Source organism: Maniola jurtina, chromosome 17 (assembly GCF_905333055.1).
Source record: "Maniola jurtina chromosome 17, ilManJurt1.1, whole genome shotgun sequence".
NCBI lineage: Eukaryota > Metazoa > Arthropoda > Insecta > Lepidoptera > Nymphalidae > Maniola > Maniola jurtina.
This window is the reverse complement of record NC_060045.1, coordinates 7,943,653-7,965,271: the sequence shown is the minus strand read 5'-3', so window position 1 is coordinate 7,965,271 and position 21,619 is coordinate 7,943,653. Positions and strand designations below refer to the sequence as shown.

General features: G+C 34.3%; 1 protein-coding gene across 2 annotated transcripts in view; it reads left to right on the top strand.

The window, feature by feature from the left end:
* The window catches only part of LOC123873603 (cGMP-dependent protein kinase, isozyme 2 forms cD4/T1/T3A/T3B), a 160,068-nt gene that overhangs the window by 30,743 nt on the left and 107,706 nt on the right, over positions 1-21,619 (top strand). Inside the window, exon 1 of one of the 2 annotated variants that reach the window (XM_045918492.1) lies at positions 2,946-3,226. The exons of the other annotated variant lie outside the window; for it this stretch is intronic. The gene's annotated coding sequence lies outside the window, so the exon portion shown is untranslated. Of the gene's footprint in view, positions 1-2,945; positions 3,227-21,619 lie in introns of those variants that run through there. 2 annotated transcript variants of the gene reach the window in all.

Genomic DNA, 21,619 nt, shown 5'->3' with positions numbered 1-21,619 from the left:
TGGCCACTCAGTTTAACGCGTTGAATATATTTTATCGGCGGAATTATCGCGATAATTATGGCGCATTGACGTTTACGTTAATGTGGCCTGAGCATTATGAGAGCATTATGACACATAAGCGGTGATAGCCTACTGTAGTTAAGACGATGACAGACCCCTGGAAGACTTCAATCCCAGGCACGCACCTCTAACTTTCGGAGTTAGGCACCTATGTGATTTAACGGTGAAGGAAGGAAAAGATGGTGCATGCCTGTGAAGTGTCCATAATGTTCTCAAAGGTGTGTGAAGTCGTTAATAATAATATAACGGAGTAGGTATTCGCAATAACCAGTGATTACGAGGGCACACGGTTTGTTATCTGAGCTAAAAATGTACTGCGGAAACATTAGGCCACTCTAGAGACACGTGTATTTATTTATAAACTCCTATCAATATAGGTACGTAATATAATAGGTAGGTATTAAATCATATAAAAAACTGTTTGAGCGCCTTATTTTAAGTTAGATAGCGGCAATCTAAGATGGAGGCAATCATAATGCTAAAATAGATAGGTATAGTTCGCGACAGGTCGACATGGCAATCGGGTCAGAGATAGGTTGATCATTATCATGATGAGGTTCGCGATTCGTTAAGTTAGGAACTCTGATTTTCCGGGATAAAATGTTGTCTATGTCAGTTTAAGGGATACAAGCTACCTCTGTACCAAACTTCATATAAATCGGTTAAACGAATGGGACTTTAAGAATCCCGTGGGAACTCTTTGATCTTCTGGGCTAAAAAGTAGCCTATGTTATTCCCCGAAATGTAAGCTAACTCTGTACCTTTCATCAAAATCTGTTAAACGTAAGTATATGGATTAATATGTACTTAGGTATAGTAGGTAGGTAGGTATTTGGTATGACTATATAAGGTATTTGCGAAGCTCTAGTGAGCTTAAAAAGCTAGGGCCTTCCTAATAATCCTAATCCTAATAATATAACATGATTGATTAACGCTCACTGGATTTAAACTACAAATTACAATGACATTACATAGAAGTCATTGACAAATTGCAATGCATTGCTGCAACAAGAACATTTACCATTAGCCTATCATAACAATTGCGATTGTAATATTGATTGATGCAGGTTTTCCGAAATCAACCTGCATACGATTTATCTTATACTATGGAGTTACTGCATCTTTCAGATTTTATACGTAATTACCGTTTGTTATTAAATTCTGTTTTAAAATAGATATTTAACCTTCAAAGTCAAGAGTTATCATATGCGGACCTATTATTTAGGTTAAGTAATAGAGTAATGAGTTTCCTTCAAAGTTAGTAATTAAACACTTATTTATTTAATGATTGCCTCGTCTTTCGTCACCACAAATTGTAAATATTTGATTAAAAATTATCGAATGTGATTGTAATTCCGAAACTTTTACTATTTTTATGCCGTTTTAGAGCGCTCTCTATGAATAACGTATTAAACAACCCATGTCGGTAAATGTTAGTGCCGCTACTCAACACTAGATGGCATTACAATTCATGACGCAACGCTCTGTGACACAAAAATCATTCAAACAAGGATCAAAACATAGTCCCTGATCTAAGTTCAAAACCTTTTTAGGTTTATTATTTTCCACATATTTTTTTTTGGAATAAGTATCTACGTTCCTACCAACTCAAAAGTCTCCTCCTACCAACTCCTACCAACCTACCAACTCAACCCAAATACTACGTGGAACATTTTTTTTCTGAAATAATATTTAAATATTGGAATGAATAAAAGTTTTAATTGGTTTTAGTTATTTTGAAACTTGTCCAACCGTAAATTCGGAAGGAGTCACGCTTGACCAGAGGTCTATTAATAATAAAACTTTTAGCTTTTAGCGACTTTTTTGTTCCGCAATCATGGTTCTATACGCTGTGGAGCGTTACCGGTAGTTGTCAGTTGTCACAAAATACGCTAGTGCGGCCTCGCCAATGGCCGCCGGAGCAAACACATTGATAAGTAACTCCGTGAATGATGCATGTGATAGATTGATGTTGGTGCAAGTGATGGAAGATTGCCATTATTTCATTTCAGCTTGTTTTGCTTTAAAACACTGGCCAAGTGCGAGTTGGACCCGCACACGAAGGGTTCCGTATCATCACACGAAATACTTAAAACTTTTTTTTTGTGATGAAACCTCGAATTCACGGTTTTCGGATTATTTACTTTACTTATGCTTGAAAGTATTGCTACTTGCCAAACAGATTCTAGGTCAACTTGAAATGCTTTATAGGATTTGATTCTCTTAGAGTCTTTGCAGACACCACAGACAGACAGACAACGAAGTGTTCCTATAGATAAGGGTTCCTTTTTTCTCTGGAGATGCGTATAACGGAACTTTGAAATTTACCGGCTTTCATGTGCTCTATGTGAATCTACGAAAGAACTTATAAACTGACTTTGTACCTACCTATTTCTGCCTTTATTATTTGAAAACTAGGAGGTCCCCGCGACTTCGTACGACCACGAGGATTTAGGTTTTTTAAAAATCCCAAGGGATAAAAAGAAGCCTAGGTATATCCGTATACGGAATGCAAGCTATCTGTGTACATCAGGATTCAGATGAGCTCTGTACCAAACAGATGATGCCCGCGATTTCATCTACGTCAAAGTTTTTACAAATCTTATGGGAATCCTTTCATTTTCCCAGACAAAAATTAGCCTTAGATGCCTATTCCCGGGACGCAGTCTATCACTACCAAACGTTAAAATCAGGTTAACGCATAGGCCGTGAAAAGCTACCAGACAGTCAGACACACTTTGGCATTTATATATTAGTATGGATCATGTTTTAACCGAGCCAAGACGCTATCAACCATGACTTGGCCCGTATCTCAAGTTGTTAATACTAGTAAATATGACCACAGAATATAATAGTACTTCGTACCTACACGGCTTGGTGCCTCGTTTGTACAATATGAATTTATTGTCCGCCCGTCCGCGTCAAGCGTGCCCGTCTCCGCTAATCCTGTAATCGGAATCTTGAGTCTTGAGTCTTGACCGAGAAAACCGTGTGAGTGTTGAAACAACATTGCCCAACAAAGATAACAACGGAAAATTATTGAATTTTACAAGTGCAAGTGTTGTGTTGTGTTAACCTGAAAAAACAACCTGTTTTTCAAGTCGGCTAAAAATAGTAGATAACTTCCTACTATTATCGAAATTATTTAACACCGAAGTGTTTTAAGGTGAGGTTTCATTTACCAATTAGGTACTTCTTGAAAACAGCGTTAAGAGTTTTATAACTTAGAAATCCTGAAAGAGTAACGACATTTTTTTGTAAAAAATATCTAGTTGTAGTTTTATCTCATACACTTATCCAGTTGATATTTTATTGCAACTTGTATTATCTAATATGGACTCGATCACGACCACAATGCAATAATATTATGGTAATTTTGACCTGTCGGGCTCGGGGGTGATATAAGTTTTTAATTTAAACTTGTTTAATAAAGATATCACGCAAAGCAACCTGTAAATAAACTCTGGGCTAAAGTATAGGCAATGCCTATATAATCACAAAAATCCGAGATCAAACCTATTTGGATATGATGTGGATTTTTCCATCAATTTTTACAACGGAGAAATAGCGGTTATTTGCTAGTTTACAGCAAAATAAAATATCTCAAAGTCGTCAAACTTTTACGAGTATTCCAAAAATTTTGCGCGGTAAGTACAAGCGAAATAAGATTTTTATTATCCAATCAAAGTCCGAATTACATGCGTATTTAATAACATTGATCACATAAAAATCAATTGAAGCAATGAAGTCGCGTATCAACACAACTTTATGGCCGAAATGACCTAATTAAAAGAAATGTTATGCATTTTATCGATACGAACCGTCGTAGATCGACGAGGCTATCGTAATCGGGACAGCCAACCCAGTCGCGTAGGATGAACATTTCGTTGCTTTTAATGAATAATGACACAACTCAAAAAACAAAATTTACAGGAGAGCCGTTTAAAAATAAAACAAAATATTTTGTACATATAATTGCCAAATGCCAAATCATCATAATCCCATAGCTAATATTATACGTGGATAGACGTCCACTTCTAAACACAGGTCACTTAAACACAGGTCAAAAAAAAGAAAAATGGGTTGCAAAGTCAGGGTTCGTTGATTTTGACCCGAAACTTTACCTTTAACCTCAATCAAAGAGGTATGAATTTAGTCTTGTGCAATTCACTTTACTTTTTATGGGTGGTCAAAGTTTAACGGTAACCATTACGTAAGTTTACTGATCTGTCATGAAACTGGACCTAAATACTAAGGTGATTCAACCCGCCTGAAGGCATACAGACATAAGAACGGAGACGGCAAATCTTTAATTTTAATTTTTAGAAAATAATATAAGCAAGTATTATAACTGTTGCTTGATGTCATAACTTAATTATTTTATATATTTTATACTTAATAATAATATATCAATCTGAATTTGGCAAGATGAAGATGAACAAACACAATGTCGAGATGTTTTCTGTCCCAAGTACTAAAACTTAAAATAAATCCATACTAATATCATAAATGCGAAAGTGTATCTGTCTGTCTGTCTGCTACCTTTTCACGGCCCCACAGTTTAACCCATTCTAACGTTTGGTACAGGGTTAGCTTATATCCCAGGGACGGACATAGGCTACTTTTTATCCCGGAAAATCAAAGAGTTCCCACGGGATTCCCAAAAACCCGTCCGTTTAACCGATTTGTATGAAATTCGGTACCGAGGTAGCTTGCGCCCCTGTAATTGACATAGGCAACTTTTTATACCGGAAAATCAAACAGTTCCCACGGGATCTTTAAAAACCTAAATTCATACGGACGAAGTCGCGGGCATCCTGTGGTACTTTTATTTATTTATTTGTGTCATAATAGATACACTTGTAGACACATAAGAAGTAAATTATTTCTAACCTACTAAACCCGTTTAAAACTTTAAACATATAGGTTAGGTATATACCTACTATCCGTAGGTAGAGGTTTTATTTCAAAATAAACAACAGTAGTACTTAATTAAAATTAGGTACATGCAATGATAATAATCAGCATTGTAATATTAACTATAGTTCAGTTGAATATTCTACGCCAGAGGTCCGAAGTTCACACACTTACATGTACATATAAGTATTATTTATTGGCATTCCACAAATAAGTAATATACATATACTAGCTAAGTAGGAAACGTTTTACTTCCTCGTTTTTAATGTGTACCAACTAGTAAGGTACTAGATCCTACGACATAATATATTATGAACAGGGCAAAAAGTTTTATCATTTTATCCAAAAAAAATGTTATGTTACCAGGAATACGGCCTCGTTTTTTGATAATTTAGGTAACATCACACCCATGATAACTAATAATGTAAAAACTGTTTCAACTTAAAAAAAACGTTAGAAGTACCTATAGCTTTGACAGACACGACAGACGGATAGACAGACAACGAAGTGATAAATAAAATCCTTGTTTTTTTAAATGGAACCCTTTTAGTATCACTTTGTTGCCTGTCTGTCTGTCTGTCTGTCTGTCCGTCCGTCCGTCCGTCCGTCCGTACTTCCCGTTGGCAGGTAAAGGTAGGTCTTATACCACAAGTAAAGGAATAAATTAAAATGCGTTTACATTTTCTAAAATTATAAAATTCATAAAAGGTTTTGATATATCGTGCAAAATGTCGGAAAAAATACCCGAGTACGGAACCCTCGGTGCGCGAATCTGACTCGCACTTAGCCGGTTTTTCCTTTTGAGGTACGGAACCCAAAAAAAACGAAAAATTTCTTAACAAAATTAGTACGGCTGACCACACAACAATATAACACAGTATAGAACATTTTATCACAAATTAGAAGTTGTACGTAACACTTTGTAAAGTTTGTACGGTATTGGCATCACGAGGTTTCAATTACAGCTTGCACGCTAAACGAGACATGACGTCGTTATTGTTTTTATTAATTTAACCACACTCGTCACATTGTTACTGACCCGAATGGAATAAGTTAAAAGTAAAACAAGTGTAAATTAAAAATTTATAACACCCCCGACAAATGAAGGTTACAGTACCTAATTAGAAAAGAGCTGATAACTTTCAAACGGCTGAACTGATTTTCTTAGATTATAGCTAGGAACACTCTCGATCAAGCCACCTTTTAAACAAAAAAAACTAAATTAAACGCGGTTCATTAGCTTAGGAGCTACGATGTCATAGACAGATACACAGATACACACGTCAAACTTATAACACCCCTCTTTTTGGGTCGGGGGTTAAAAAATGATGTGCACCAACTCATTCCATTTGATCAGTTCCAAAGGCGGGCTGTTTGACTTATGGACGATCCCAAACTAACCAGCTCGTTGGAAAGCCTGGAGCACCGCAGAGACGTAAGCTCTCTTTGCGTGCACTATCGCCTTTATAATGGGGAGTGCTCTGAAGATTTGTTTGATCTCATTCTTCCTCCTTTTTAACTCCCGACCCAAAACGCATTGGCGGTTCCTCTGGTACTGCAAATGTTCATGGACGGCGGTAATCACTTAGCATCAGATGACCCGCCTGCTCGTTTGCTCGCTATTTTTATTTTTTTTAAATGGGTGCAGTTCACACGCGGTAGAAGTAAAACGTTCAGAAAATGAAACTTTCAGAGAATGAGACGATTGCAGAATATCAGGAATATAATGACTGACTGATTGATCTATCAACGCACATGTCAAACTACTGGACGGATCGGGCTGAAAGGCTAAGAAAGAATTTAGCTACCTACCTATCTTTTCTATTCTCATGCGTTTTTTCATTACTCATCACTCATCAGTCACGAATTATATACAGACGAAATGCGTACTTCTTCCTCCTGACCTTATCCTACGCTACGTGGGGTCGGCATGCATATGGCAGTATTATTTGGATTTCTGTGGGCATGTAATATTCAGAACATAACATGTCTATGTTATAGGTAAATGTGTACAGGTACACGATATCGGGCAATTTATGCTTCTACTATGTCGGACAGTTCTAAGTAACTTTGCGTAAAAATGTCGGTTGGCATCTACTCGTATATTTAATGCAGATGATAAATAAGTAGGACTTTGCATAATTTACAAGTATTACTTTGACATTTACTTAATTAGTAGAAAAAATATCCTGACGAATATATTATTATTAAGTATTGTATACCTACCTATTTATTATTATCTTTTACAACGATTCCTATTAAAATAATAGTTGTAAATCTCTATTGCGATAAAATTTACACGATATTTGAATACCTTAAATGGCATTTTAAGATATTGACAATTTTGTTTTTTTGCTGACCTTTACATAATTTTATCAAGTGGCTATTAAACAATTTTATGTCGACATATTATTATTGAGTTTCGGAATACCTACTTATATACAAGCTTATATAATAATTTTCGATCGCGTGCGAGTCAGCTGCAGAATTTGGATTTTCTTTTTCGATCTAAGCGATTATTTTTCTTTACGTCTGTATTGCTTGGTATTTTCTTCATAATGCTTCAATGGAACTAGATCTAGACCTGTTAATTTTGTTTACATAGTTAAGAGGTTATGTACAACACAATTAGCCACATTTTCACTATACCTACTATGAAGAAAAATAATAGGAAATCTTATACGAAAAAAAGTATCCGTCTCAAAAAAATCCTAAGCTCTATAATTGTTTAAAAAATATGAGTTTGATAACAAATAACCTTTAAAATATTTCTAAATTATTACAACCAAGACTTAATTTACATTAAAGTATGGATCTCTAGCTGTGGTGCTTATAAAATAATCAAATAAAAATTTAAATTAGATAAAGTATAAAAGCCTTACCAGCACGTGTTACATTAATTACCTACTTGCTCAACTCGTGCGCTGAGACATGTTTTATTGTTAATTTATTTTAATGAATATTAAGTGTTTATTCTAGACAAAAACCATCTTAACGTTTTCATAACAAAATATTTGAATGATTCCACTACTATCTATTCTGTATCGGGCTGCGGCGATAAATTAATAAATAATATTGAGCTCTTTCTGAGAGAAATAATTAAATAAAAATCATGATTTTCATTTAATTATTTATTTTTATTAAAAACCCATCAGGAAACAATAGAGAAGTCTATTTTTCTACACTCAGACAAACGGTCATAACACTGACTGACTACTGATTCGCTAAGGGCAGCGCGGCCGCAACGCTGCACCCGCGCTGCATCCGCGCGGCCTTTTTTCGGCGAAGGCGCCCTAACTCAGTGTCGAACACAGAATGATAACCATCGCTCGGTGGTTATCATTTAGCGTTTGACATTTATTTTTAATCCATTAAAGGTTTTCTACGTAAAATTATTTTCATATCATTCGTTGAAGCAACAATGTACGACCAACGAATGTCAAATGACCTGGGTGGCTATCATTCAGTGTTAGTCACTCAGTTAGCGAATCACCCCGGTTTAGTTATTACAGTGTAGTTTTTCGCAGTCTAACCACATTGGAATAGTTACTGGCATATGCTAAATACTCAATAGCTTGCATCTTATAGTTATTACTAAGCTAAGCTGATTCCTAGTTCCATGGTTATTATAACTCACAGGTCGCTCGTTAGGCCTACGGCTCACAATGTAACCAAGCCACAGTTCACGACATTTCGGGAACATCTAACAAAACGTCGAGCCTTCGACGTCACAGGCAGGCGTCAAACGTACTAACGTTTGACGCAGGTAGCTCTATTTTTCTTTGATTTTCCATCACCATAGCCTAATATTTGACATATCGTCGACCGAAAGTTCCCACACTCTAGTGCACTCTGACCAAGCCATTGCATTTAGATATTTTATCGAGTGTCCGATAATTTCGTGGCACAACAATAAATTCGTGTAATGCCCCGAAAGCCTTAATAGCTTTATGATAAAAGGATTAAAAGAGCTTCAAGCCTTTTAAGGCAAAGTTATGACTTGAATTGCGATTACGAAATAAGAGAGCCTGTAAAAACAGTTAAAAGCAGTTTAAATTTAAAGAATTACACAGTGTCTCAAATAGTCTAAATCATATTGAACTATGACTAATGAATAAGCGGATTTCAGTCATTCTATGTAACGAATAAAACTGCAATGATAATCTTTATTTCGCGTAGCTTATTAGCATTTTAAGAGCTGTACAAAATGTGTCATTAAAGTTTAAACATTATTTACAACAGACTTAATTAAAGAATAATACATTCTAAGTCTATGATTAACGACGAATTTAAAAGCATTCGAACGGCTTCGACACTGACCTATTTAGACAGTGATAAGTTACTTACCTTATAAGACTTATTTCGTCAATAGTGGAAATGTCAAAAATAAGAAGTCTAATTAGAGACAAACATTTAGACACTAGCTGATACCCGCGACTTCGTTCGCGTGGATGTAGTTTTTTAAAAATCCCGTGGGAACTCTTTGATTTTCTGGGATAAAAAGTAGCCTATGTGCTAATCCAGAGTATAATCTATCTCCATTCTCAGCTCAATCCGTCCAGTAGTTTTTGCGTGAAGGAGTAACAAACATACACACACACACACACATACACACACACACACACACACACACACACACACACACACACACACACACACACACACTCTTTCGCCTTTATATTATTAGTGTGATAAAAATGATAACTAATAAAAAACTTAAGTATGTTATATGTCTTTAGAATTTGATTGTGTTTTGATTTGAACTGTTGGCCTAGTAAAAATCTAGTGATATGTTTAGGTTTTAGAGATTAAGTCATTTCTGTATCATAAATAAACATAATGCTAACCGTTCAAACCTTGACCAATACGTAAGTGGCTAAAGGCTTGGAAGGACAGAGCGAGGGAACGTGACCCTAAGGTTGAGATCTAGGTATCACACTAATATTATAAAGGCGAAAGTTTGTGTGTGTGTGTGTGTGTGTGTATGTTTGTTACTCCTTCACGCAAAAACTACTGGACGGATTGGGCTGAAATTTAGAATGGAGATAGATTATACTCTGGATTAGCACATAGGCTACTTTTTATCCTGGAAAATCAAAGAGTTCCCACGGGATTTTTAAAAAACTATATCCACGCGAACGAAGTTGCAGGCATCAGCTAGTAGACTATAGAGCGAACGTTGAATTTGCTCCGACTTAAGACACTGTTAAAACGACAGCGTTATATTATTATCGCGCTGACATAAATCTATCTCGTTTTAACTGACACTTAATCTGACCAAAGTCAAAGTTTATAGATCACAGCCTTAGGAATAGAATAGAATACATTTTTACTCAAGTAAACTTTTACAAGACGTGCTTTTGAATCGTCTTAATAATTTAGCACTGGTTAGGCTTCACTTCTTACTAGTTTCTCCATACTTAAACATATTACGTTGATTGTTCTGACGGACTAATCAATAGACCAATAATTTATACGTTCTTACAGTTGCCCCCTGATATTCTAATGCCATGAGACATTTAATTAGCATATACATAGCAATGTCGTTTAGATATTTCAGGGCTGCTGCCCGGCCTAGCATGGGCAGTAGATAAAAATTATATCCCCGATTATATCCACTGATTTCCATGACATCAGTGGATATAATCGGGGGATATAATTTTTATCTACTGCCCATGCTAGCCGGGCTGGAAGAATTATCTCCAGTAAAGACGAGCTGTCCTGTGTACACATATTTTTATCATATTTGTTTTAGTTTAAAGTAGTTCGGTATATGAATAAATAAAGGTACAGATACAATTTAAATATTGTAATTAATCTGCCGTACTACCTCGCTGCCGCTATGCTTTTTGTTTGCCCAGGTCTTTACAGAATAGAGCAATTATACGCAGTTATAGTTGCCCCCTGACATTTTGATTTCATGTGCACGATATTGTATCTGTACAGTTTAAATATTGTAATTAAATAATTATACGTGACGTGTATGTAACGTTAAATGTAAAAGCCGTTATTTCGGTAATTATTTTTTATGTAAACTGTTTTTTTATTTTATCACTTTATTATGCATTTTTGGATACCACATGGTATAGTGGTGGGAGCTCTTGTCTTTTCCCAGGTAAGTTCCTACCCCATTTCTGAGGGTCCAGTCCAATAATAATGAATTTTTTTTTAATAAGTACCTATGCAATATTACTACTACAGTACAGTCAGTACAGTTATGTTGCCCGCGATTTCACCCATATGGATTTAGGGTTTTCAAAAATCCCGCGAGAACTCTTTGATTTTCCAGGTCAAAAAGTAGCCTATACCCATCTCCAAGATGCAAGCTATCTTTTTACTATGTACATGGTGCTCATAACTTCGTACATTTGCTTTTACACTTTTTTTAATCCCGTAGGAACTCTTCTCCTCCGGGTTCAAAAGTCTATGACTTTCCCCGGGCTGCAAGTTTTCTTTGTAGGTATCTCATCAAAGTCGGTTGAACAGATGTCCCGTGAAAAGCTATCAGACAGACAGACATTTATAATATTAGTATGGATGTCGATATGTGTAAATGTAATATTAATTCTCAAAAGGAAAATGATGTATATAACCTAGACATACAACGCAAAATAAATACTTTTATTATAATTAAAGTCGCCGAAACACGCCCTACGTGATCCGCACACAAATGTTGCAGTCACATAAAGAAATATTTCATTTGACCAAATTACCAGATCTCAGTAAGTACCTGAAATGCGAGTCATAAAGGCTTATGCACATTGAAATTATTATAAAACACTAAACAACATAACAGCAACTTATATTCAAAAGTTCCTAATTTGTGAATTTACTTTAGTATATTTAGTATCTTAAAGTTATTTTAAGAATATTAGCTACTTGTTTATCATGCACGTATATTATAATAGCCCTCAATTAAGAAGTAATATTGTTATCAGAGTAAATTATGAACATTATGGAATGAGATTTTAAGTAGGATTAAACTAGTATTTTAAGTAAGATGAGTTTTACACAATAGTATAAAAATAGAACATAAAATTAAAATTTAAAATGCTGTACAAATAACTACTAAGATTGTGGTAGGTAAGTAATTTAGTTTTTATCTTATCTTTACTATATAGTATAAAATTGACATTATTTTTATCGTTATCAAGCTATTAGCTAAAAACGTTTATACCATGAGATCACAAGGCTTATTGTTAAGTCGTAGCCAGGTTCCTCGATGAAATGATAGACATAATCCATTTAGTAACGTTTATTTCTCCCGAACTCTATTAGTTATTTGTCGTGATTTTATTTCGTTTACTTCTTTTGAATTAGGTTATTCACTTCGTAAGGTAGCTCGTAAGTTTTTGGCTGTGGACCAACATTAATAAAGCTTCAACACTGACGGAGCAAGATCGCCAAAAGTTCTTATTTATAGACGATACGATTTTAGTATCGTGACTTGTAAAAATAGTTCTACTTAATTTATTTAAATTAAGGTAATATTTTTTACATTTACCGCCGAGTTTCTTGCTGGTTCTTCTCGGTAGGAAAGGCATTCCGAACCAGTGGTAGATGCTTTTGACGATTCGAAAGAACTTGTAAAAGTCTAATTGAATAAAAACATTTTGAATTTGAATTTGAATTGAATTTAAATTTGAGTAAAATTAAGACTATATTTTTTTATTTAAGTCAAATCAGCTTCAAATATTAATTTATGATTAATGATAAACTAACATATGTTCTTATTGTGTGCTACACAAAAATTTAAGTCTGCATGCTCCTTTAAAGCATATTAATCAATAAAATAATACCACCTGTACAGTTTTTTACATTTATTTTTCCCATTGCTGTGATTTATCTCGGCACCGCCCAGAAACACTTGTTTTCGATATGATCGCTATTTAATTGTACATTAACATGAAATACGTTTCGAATTTTTATTGCAATGAACTTTACAAAGGCCGGGTTAGGTTGGCAGTTCAACAAAATTGAATTGGCATTTATGCATGTAAAGTCAAACTGTGCCAAGCCATTTAATGGCATAAGATTTTGTATTATCTTCAATTCTCCAACTGATTTATGGTAGTAATAAGTTCAGTACTATCTATTCTAATTTCTATTTATAGAATTCTCATTTGATTATTTTGTGTTCCACCAGCAAAGAATGATTTATATTTTGAATTTATGTAAAAATATTTTCGGAATTTTGTCTACAAAAACCTCTATATGTTATCTCGATTAGGACGTATATATTTGATTGACATATCCTTTCATATTATGCTCTACAATAAAGCTTATGACACGTGAAACTCTAAGGCAAAACTAAAGACTTCTATTTGAATTGTGTTCATCTTGGAGGTTTTAGCGGTAGTTACCTATATGATTCTACTAGCTAATGCCCGCGAATTCATTTGCGTGGATTTATACTCTTAAAAATCCCCTGGGAATTCATTGATTTTCCAGGATAAAAAGTAGCATACACTGTCCATCCTTTCAAATATCTCTATGCCAAATGTCAAATCAATTGGTTGCTTAGTTAGGGCGGGAAAGAAAGACAAACAAACAAACACACTATCGCATTTATAATATTAGTATAGATATAGAGCTACGTGGAAGTGGCTCTAAATGAGGTGACATTTCAGTAAAAGTATAAAGGTTTATCAATAGGTATTATGAAAGTGTGGATTAAATCTTGGAAACAATAAAAATATAATATACCTGAAGACAAAAGTGTGAGACATGGGTAGTAATCAATATGTCACATTTCGAACAGTAACCGCAACATTTGACATCTGACTCACTATAAACTATCAATCAACCGGCCCCAGCAACCTTTTCTTTGAAATTATCCGATTATTCATATTATTATTTTAGGTACTTAAAGAATTTTGAACTTCCGTTTTCCCGTAACTATAATTACTTACTTTATACAATGTAATTTAGAAATTGAATGTAACCATTCAAAAAGTATATTTGGAAAGATGCTTTTCATACTGTACCTGGACATCATAACAATAATATCAAGTATAAACTTATAATAAGACAATTAAAAAAATAATAAAAAAAAACAAAATAATAATATCAAGTATAAACTTATGATAAGACAAAATACTGGCCTGGTCAAACAACTCTTTTCTCCAGTGGTTATCTCAGTTTTTTTTTTAATTCACTATAGGTAAGCGCTTGACCACAATCACACCTGATGGAAAGTGATGATACCTAGAAGGTGCCTATTCACTCTTGTTTTAAACATACTCTCAGTTAGGTACTCGTATCTATATAAGTTTACTCTTAGTTCTTAGCAATAAGGCCGGCTCTGCATCCTTTTGGATAGTTTCTTTTCTTTCTTTATGATATTTAAATTCATTACTTACTAGCGTATGTGTGTACAATTTAATGTTATCTACGTTTCTATCTGCCTATCTCTTTAGCTAATGCAGTATGTACAGGGTGCAACCAAAACGCTAGCGAAAACGAAGACAGGTGATAGTACTAGTGATTCCTGATAAGCCATCAAATCATATAGATACCATAGAAAAACTACGAAAAAAAATTTAAAAAAATCCTGTATTTTTAAAAGTTCACAACATATTGCAAATAAACATCTGACTGACGCTACAAGTCAACGAACGTTCCGTAAATAGGCCACTCGAAGTCAATGCCGTATTACGACACGACATTGGAGCATTGACCCGAGTTTTGCACACCCTGCCACCCGCAATGTATAGTAAGTACATTGCGGGTTTGAAAAATAATAAATCACTAAAACTACAAGACAAGGCAAATGGTTATTAGCATTGGATTGTGTTAAGGTAGTATAATAATTACGCTAAGTTTTTACCAGCGTTGTCGTTACACCCTGTATAATAGGTAGATACTCTCTCTAGGTTCAGATACTGACAAGATCTTATGAATAGTGATAAATTCGTGATTGACGCGATACTGATCAGTACCTTTGTTAATTCGAATCAGTTTGCTCTGGATCTGTCAAAATATAACTATGATAGTCTAAGTATGATATCATAGTTACGGACCGGTTAAATGCATTCAAAATGAAATATTTTAATCCATACTAATATTATAAATGCGAAAGTGTGTCTGTCTGTCTATCTGTCTGTCTGCTATGTTTTCACGGCCCAACCGCTGAGCCGATTTTAATGAAAGGTACAGACTTGGGATACATCCCGGAGAAGGACATAGGCTACTTTTTATCCCGAAAAATCAAAGAGTTCCTACGGGATTTGACAAAAAATCCAAATCCACGCGGGCGAAGCCGCGGGCATCCCCTAGTTCTGTATAATGCAGTTTCAAACAGCCTTTCTCTTATCAAACTTTCAAAAATGTTTAGTTTCGAAATTCAAAAAAGGAGGTCTATCAATATACCTAATCTATTAAACGTTTTCTGTGTAAAGCTAGTTACTAGATCTTATTTTCTTACTATTGAAGTGAATCATAAGATAGATCTAAATAAATCATATTTATCAGCATATTAAAGATTAGATATACCTATTTATTTGTGGAAAATAATGATAGATGTCCAAAAATATATAAACTGGCAGTATCATAAAAACTTTTATAAGAAAACTTCAAGTAAATCTAACTCGGAGACTTCGACTAAATAATGTATTTTAGGAAATCATTAATTAACTTTAATTAGGCTTTAATAAAACATCTTAGTAATTAATTGAGTTCAGCGTCTTTCTCGTAGTAGATATGAGTAAGTAAACAAAAATATTATCAGAATTCATTCTTAGAACGTAAACTAATTAATCCAATTACATCAGTGTCAAGCCTCAGCCAGTAAGTAATTCCTATGTATGGACGTGTATATGGATTCAGATTCCTCGTAAAATGGAAATTCCAAAGGTCAAATCAGATGTTGAATTCCCTAAAATAGACCGATGTTGAGAAAAACTGATTCGAACGACGCGATATCATCGTATACATCAACGTTATCTGTTGCGATCGAGCTTTAACATACGAGTATCGCTACGAAAAACTAAATCAAACCTAGGGTTGTTAATTTTTATTTTTAACCCCCGACCCAAAAAGAGGGATGTTATAAGTTTGACGTGTGTATCTGTGTATCTGTCTGTGGCATCGTAGCTCATAAACGAATGAACCGATTTTAATTTAGTTTTTTTTGTTTTAACGGTGGCTTGATCGAGAGTGTTCTTAGCTATAATTGAAGAAAATCGGTTCAGCCGTTTGAAAGTTACCAGCTCTTTTCTAGTTTTTGTGTCGGGGGTTATTAAAATTTTGAGTTATAAATCTCGAAAAGGCTCTCTTTATTGTTCTATATAGAAAAATCCATTTTATTTGCTAGCGTGGTAAAGTTATGTGAAATTCTAACGTGACGAACTAGGGGGTGCCTACCAAAATTGATTTGAGTCTCGTGCCTCTGAAAGTTTGAATCCATCGCTACGCTCAGCATTCTATTTTTGAATCTTAGAATCCTTCGTTTTCTCGGTATTTAACATAACCACTCACGCCTAGTAATAACTTTGTACCCTTGTATAAAAAATAACTATTACAAGTCGTTTTAAATCAATATTCGATTAGGGGCGCGGCCCTAAAAAAACCTGTGAATTGATTCATAGGTAAAAAGCTGCGCTATAGCTATCCGTCAAATGATAAGCAGTTAAAAATAATATGATATTAGACATCAAGTTGTAAGCAAAAACGATTCGCAGCCCGCAAAAATTTTTTGTTTGGAATGACAAGTCAACATAGAAGTCAAAGGATTTTATTCTATTTTTTTTGGAGAATACATTTTGAGGGCTAGCCCTAACAGAGTCCCTAAATTGGCTGTCCTAAATGCAAGCTGTTAGCCCTTAAAGTTGATCGTTCAATTACTTAATAACTGCATCTCTACGGAAGCGCCTTATTTGACCCAAAGTATAACACGAACGACCTCCACTCCAACTGTTTTGAAATTAGGGTAGGTGTAGAACTCCTAAATAGATTTCAGAAGATTACATCTTAAAACCTTTATTTTACGTAGAATTAAGTATGATAAATAATAAGGTAAAAGAAAAAATCTGTATTTTGCAAATAAAGCAATGAAAGCTTGTGTCTTCAACAGTTTGCCATGTTCTCTTGCTTGATGACAAGATACTAAGCAATGTGGGGCAATTTAGACATAAAAATAGATTAAAGAAGCAAAACTATAATCCAGACAACAATCAACAAAACAATTGATTAAGCCGCGCCGGCCAATAAAAATCAATTATTCTTAATTCTAAATAACCACGATTTAACTACTACATACCATGCACCCGTAAATAACGCAATTGTTCATATCACAACCCAGCCACTGTTGAATTGAAAGTAATTGAGAGCAATCTAAAAATAGCCCGAGCTGGTCATGTTAAAATAAACATTAAAGCTTATTAGATCTAAGTGGTTGCTTATGTTTCATAATTGGTTCAACGGACAGACGGAGCCAACCCTTTGCACGATAATGGCTGGGTAAAAAACCAAAGTCTTAACTAATATGCATCGTTTAGTAGCTACTTAGGTACGAGTATCTTGTATGTCAGCGTACCTATTCATTTTCAAGCGAAAAACCGGCCAAGTGCGAGTCAGACTCGCGCACTGAGGGTTCCGTACTCGGATATTTTTTCCAATATTTTGAATGATAATTCAAAACTATCATACATAAAAATAAATAAAAATCTGTTTTAGTAGCGGTTGTTTAATCTTTGCGGTTCTTTTTTTTATAAAAGCATATACCTAAGCCACGTTAATCAAGACTAATATTCCCCTTGCCCCTCCAACTAAGCGTAAAGCTTGTGCTAGGAGTAGGTACGACAATAGTGCAACGGATAGAGTATGAACCGCCGACCTTTCAGGATTCAGTCCACTCTTGTAACCGTTGAGAAACTGAGGCTATAGAAATCAATTAATCTGAAGAAATAATGCCTGCTTACGAGTATTTTGCATGTCTGCGAAGATTTATATTTAAGCGAAAAAATCACACTTCACACTAATATTATTAAGGCGAAAGTTTGTATGTGTATGTGTGTGTGTGTGTGTGTGTGTGTGTGTGTGTATGTTTGTTACTCCTTCACGCAAAAACCACTGGACGGATTTGGCTGAAATTCAGAATGGAGATAGATAATATCCTGGATTAGCACATAGGCTACTTTTTATCCCGGAAAATCAAAGAGTTCCCACGGGATTTCAAAAAACCTAAATTCACGCGGGCGAAGTCGCGGGCATCGGCTAGTGATTTAATAAGGATTCAGACTTGAGAACATATTTGTGGTTCTTGTTTGAAAATTAATCTTCCTCTGAAGAAATAATGCCTAAAATCCAAATGGTTGTAAAATGTTTAATTTTTCTTACAATATTCGGTTTCTATTCTGAAATTAAAATAAACATATACACATTGCACATAGTAAATTAATTTTATTATTGCCAAAACAAAGGTAAGGGAATTTTTCTCCGACTAAGCAGGTATTTCGGCACGTTATTTATTTTAATTCCATAAATAATTCAATACATTTTAAAATATCCATAACAAAAAAATAAACCACATAGAAGCGTGCGAAATTCATTCATGAATACATTTCGAACAAAAAAGGCATTCATTTTAAATGAACCGTAAAATTGTTCTGAATCGCCCTTGTTTTGTAATCGCTCTCAAAGAGCTCCATTATTTTACCTTTAGTTCATAGTAGCGTTCAATGTAATACCACAGTCTTTATTGTATAAACTTCATGTACGGTTATTATGTCTATTAACTTCCAACCTACGTAATTGATAATTCTACATAACGTTTGCAACGTACATGGACCGTGGTATAAAACGTGCGTTGAGGTCTTGTTCAGTATTAAATAACTTGTTATTTTATACATGTAAAGCAGGCACTATTTCATACAATAGATGATATCGATATGTAAATTCTATGTAAATCTACATATATTAATACGTAAGATATTATCTACTGTTAGAGATTTATTGATGCTTTTAAGACGTAGGATTTACGTGGAAATATTTTCGAAACCTAGATTGGACTGCTTATCTATATACATATAATAAAATTGTAGAAAAGTGGTGTATGTACAATGGAAATATATAAAAAAAAAGTAGCAGGGGTTGTTATTATATCGATGCCGAACCCGAAATTGTAATTAATTTTATTTTTGTCTGTTTGTCTGTTTGTCTGTGTGTTTGTGTACGCTAATATCAGAAACGGCTTATTCGATTTAGATACGGTTTTCACTAATATATTGTAGTAAGCTTCACTTAACATTTAGTGTTTATTTCATATCAATCGGTTCATAAAAGTTATGTCAATTTAAAGAATCACGGCGAACATTTTTAACATACAGTGTATATGCTGCCCGAAAAGTCACTATTCCACGCGAACGAAGTCGTGGGCACAGCTAGTACCTAATAAACTATTATTATAACGGATTGGTGAAAAGAGTAAGAGATAGTGAGCATTTTTTGAGACAATTTGGAGAGAATTTCGTATGAAAGACTCTGTAGTTCGGAAGTAGACTCGGAAGGTTCACTAGTGATAATCATATTTTTAACCCCCGACCCAAAAAGAGTGGTGTTATAAGTTTGATATGTGTATGTGTGTATCTGTCTGTGGCATCGTAGCTGCTAAACTAATGAACCGATATTAATTTAGTTTATTTTGTTTGAAAGGTGGTTTGATCGAGAGTGTTCTTAGCTATAATCCAAGAAAATCGGTTCAGCCGTTTGAAAGTTATCAGCTCTTTTCTAGTTACTGCAACCTACACTTGTCGGGGGTGTTATAATTTTTTAATTTACACTTGTTGTTTAGGTAAAATAATAATTATTGGAATTACCTTTACAATAAGTTCTTTATTAAATAAATAGGTAAAAGGCCTTTTTCAATTCAGGTGATTATGCCTACGTATTCGTTATTTATATGATGCACTTCAAGAACACACCGAAAATAACTCGTTTTCAGGTTAAAAAGTAGAGCATTTAAAATTTATTGCTTCGCTAACGTTCAAATTAAACTGCAATTTACCAGACTGGTTTTCAGCAATAAAAGACATTTTATTAATTATAACGACTTTTTGAATGTCTTTATAGTACATTAACTGCGAAAAACATAATAATATATTGACAAAATAAATGTTACTTTGCACTAAAATTATTTCAGTAAAATAATAATTTTGTAACATGATGTATTGTAACCACTAACCCCCGACCCAAAAAGAGGGGTGTTATATTGAGTTTGATGTGTGTATCTGTGTACCTATCTATCTATGGCATCGTAACTCCTAAACTAATGAACCGATTTAGTTTTAGTTTTGTTTTGTTTGAAAGGTGGCTTGATTGGTGGTTGAAAATCGGTTGAGCCGTTTGAAATATAATTTCATACATAATTTCAACTTATTCGGATAAACGATGAACGCAGATTAATGAATAGATAGACGTATAAAAATTATTTTATGTGTATAAATTACAGGAGAGTATTTCTGTGCCCACCATGATATATCCATAATAGGTAGGTAGTAGGTACATACTCTGGATTTCAAAAGTTAATAATGCCTTTCGGGCCAAACAAGCGCCATTGCTCTCCGGTAACAAAAAAATCTGACATTGTGAGTTAAATATGAATAATATAACTTTCCAACAGAATTATTTCGTCATTTAAACAGTATTATTGTGAACTTTTGTAGTGCTAATTAAAGTGCAATTTGTACAAATCCAACAAGGTTGCTCCATGTGACCACTTTCAAAAACTGCCATATAAAATATTCTCGGAATTAGACTTCAATGTATTTATTTTACGCAGTCGTAATTTTAACCCATATAGACCACCTACATTTTCCTCTGATGGCTTGGAAACCATTTTGGTCGATTATTTTTAGCAGGCTGAATTAATGTTGACCTGCCTAAGTAAAAACTCCTTGAAGTGGATGTAATTTTCCATCGTCAGCTAATTAATAAAATTCTAATTTTGTTTTGCATAATATTACAAAATTTATCAAGTCAAAAAATGATATTTGTCTAGTAAAGAGATACAAGATGTAGGTTTTATAATTAAGTTTCAAGTTGTACGTGGCAATTATAAGCATAGATTAATTTGTCGCATTAATTTTACAAGCAACTCCTATTTAGAACGAGTTTCTAGAAACATTCGTTCTGGTTAGTGGGTGTGTATTCTCCATATCCATGCTAATATTATAAATGCGAAAGTGTGTTTGTCTGTCTGTCTGCTAGCTTTTTACGACACAAAAGATTGATCGATTTTGATGAAATTTAGTATAGAGTAAACTTACATCCCGGGGGCGGACATAGGCTACTTTTTATCCCAGAAAAATTGAAGAGTGCTCATGGAATTCTTAAAAGCCCATACGCTTAGTACCCGATTAATACGAAATTTGGTACAGAGATGGCTTGCATCCCGGAAATTGACATAGGCAACTTTTTATCCCGGAAAATTAAATAGTTACGCTAGAAAGGATTTTTAAAAAATCAACCCCTAAGGACGTAAAATAGAGGTCTGGTGTAGTCCACGTGGACAAAGTCACGGGCATAAGCTATTTTAGTACAAAAAAGTTAAAGGCCAATATTTATCCAATATTATTTATAAGAATATGTTAAATATTCGTTCTGTAAGGCCATTTACCAAAAAATTCATCGAACAATGAGACCA